This window comes from Lissotriton helveticus, chromosome 8, assembly GCF_964261635.1.
Source record: "Lissotriton helveticus chromosome 8, aLisHel1.1, whole genome shotgun sequence".
Lineage (NCBI taxonomy): Eukaryota > Metazoa > Chordata > Amphibia > Caudata > Salamandridae > Lissotriton > Lissotriton helveticus.
In genome coordinates this window covers 50,965,133-50,967,632 of record NC_136069.1, presented here as the reverse complement: position 1 = coordinate 50,967,632, position 2,500 = coordinate 50,965,133, and the positions used below count along the sequence as shown (strand labels likewise).

At 40.0% G+C, this 2,500-nt stretch overlaps 1 non-coding gene across 1 annotated transcript; it reads left to right on the top strand.

Annotated features, from left to right (window-relative positions):
- Positions 1-1,260: 1,260 nt before the first annotated feature.
- Positions 1,261-1,333, top strand: TRNAF-GAA (transfer RNA phenylalanine (anticodon GAA)). The gene has a single exon. It is a non-coding gene; the product is annotated as a tRNA-Phe (tRNA).
- The last annotated feature ends 1,167 nt before the right edge of the window (positions 1,334-2,500 follow it).

Here is a 2,500-nt window from a genome sequence, read left to right as displayed (position 1 = left end):
CATTTCTCTAACATATAAGGGTAAATATCCAGGTCATGCATCTAGTTTATTGAATGGTTCAAATCAAAGTATGAAGACCACAGATAGCAGCAGGCCCAAATAGCTCAGTTGGGAGAGCATTAGACTGAAGATCTGAAGGTCCCTGGTTCAATCCTGGGTTTCGGCACAGTTGAGAGGTTCCTTGCTTCTGACAAAAGAGGGCTTGGAATCTGCTGCAGTTCTTTTTTTCTCTATTCATCAATTTTTTTCCAACTGATATACAACTCAAGTAATTTAACATAGACTTTGCTTTCTGTCCTCATTCTAAACTTGCTTCCACATTTCTTGCCTTCAGGTTAGACTATGAATGTTTCCCATTTCATGCTTTTTTGTAAAGTAACCTCTTGTCTGCATTACCTTCAACTTCCCCTTGAACACAGATGTCAGTAGTCAGATGACATTGCTTACCTACTCAGGCCAAATACGTCTGGGTAATATAGTGCTAGTCCATTCAGAGTTAAAAAAACGCTACCTAACCCGGATCCCAAAAACGCTATTTACCCATTGCACAAGTTAACTGCTGAATGATACAGGACTCCTTAAAACATATCTCTAACATATAAGGGTAAATATCCAGGTCATGCATCTAGTTTGTTGAATGGTTCAAATCAAAGTATGAAGACTACAGATAGCAGCAGGCCGAAATAGCTCAGTTGGGAAGCGTTAGACTGAAGATCTAAAGGTCCCTGGTTCAATCCCGTGTTTCGGCACAGTTGAGAGGTTCCTTTCTTCTAACAAAATAGGTCTTGGAATCAGCTGTAGTACTTTTTTCTCTATTCATCAAATTCTTTCCAACTGATATACAACACAAGCAATTTAACATAGACTTTGCTTTGTGTCCTCCTTCTAAACTTGCTTCCACATTTCTTGCCTTCAGGTTAGACTATGAATGTTTCCCATTTCAGGCTTTTTTGTAAAGTAACCTCTTGTCTGCCTTACCTTCAACTTCCCCTTGAACACAGATGTCAGTAGTCAGATGACATTGCTTACCTACTCAGGCCAAATACGTCTGGGTAATATAGTGCTAGTCCATTCAGAGTTAAAAAAAACGCTACCTAACTCGGATCCCAAAAACGCTATTTACCCATTGCACAAGTTAACTGCTGAATGATACAGGACTCCTTAAAACATATCTCTAACATATAAGGGTAAATATCCAGGTCATGCATCTTGTTTGTTGAATGGTTCAAATCAAAGTATGAAGACCACAGCTAGCAGTAGGCCGAAATAGCTCAGTTGGGAGAGCGTTAGACTGAAGATCTAAAGGTCCCTGGTTCAATCCCGGGTTTCGGCACAGTTGAGAGGTTCCTTGCTTCTAACAAAATAGGTCTTGGAATCAGCTGTAGTACTTTTTTCTCTATTCATCAAATTCTTTCCAACTGATATACAACACAAGCAATTTAACATAGACTTTGCTTTGTGTCCTCCTTCTAAACTTGCTTCCACATTTCTTGCCTTCAGGTTAGACTATGAATGTTTCCCATTTCATGCTTTTTTGTAATGTAAACTCTTGTCTGCATTACCTTCAACTTCCCCTTGAACACAGATGTCAGTAGTCAGATGACGTTGCTTACCTACTCAGGCCACATACGTCTGGGTAATATAGTGCTAGTCCATTCCGAGTTAAAAAAACGCTACCTAACCCGGATCCCAAAAACGCTATTTACCCATTGCACAAGTTAACTGCTGAATGATACAGGACTCCTTAAAACATATCTCTAACATATAAGGGTAAATATCCAGGTCATGCATCTAGTTTATTGAATGGTTCAAATCAAAGTATGAAGACCACAGATAGCAGCAGGCCGAAATAGCTCAGTTGGGAGAGCGTTAGACTGAAGATCTGAAGGTGCCTGGTTCAATCCCGGGTTTCGGCACAGTTGAGAGGTTCCTTGCTTCTGACAAAAGAGGTATTGGAATCAGCTGCAGTACTTTTTTCTCTATTCATCAAATTTTTTCCAACTGATATACAACACAAGTAATTTAACATAGACTTTGCTTTCTGTCCTCATTCTAAACTTGCTTCCACATTTCTTGCCTTCAGGTTAGACTATGAATGTTTCCCATTTCATGCTTTTTTGTAAAGTAACCTCTTGTCTGCCTTACCTTCAACTTCCCCTTGAACACAGATGTCAGTAGTCAGATGACATTGCTTACCTACTCAGGCCAAATACGTCTGGGTAATATAGTGCTAGTCCATTCAGAGTTAAAAAAACGCTACCTAACCCGGATCCCAAAAACGCTATTTACCCATTGCACAAGTTAACTGCTGAATGATACAGGACTCCTTAAAACATATCTCAAACATATAAGGGTAAATATCCAGGTCATGCATCTAGTTTGTTGAATGGTTCAAATCAAAGTATGAAGACCACAGATAGCAGCAGGCCGAAATAGCTCAGTTGGGAGAGCGTTAGACTGAAGATCTGAAGGTGCCTGGTTCAATCCCGGGTTTCGGCAC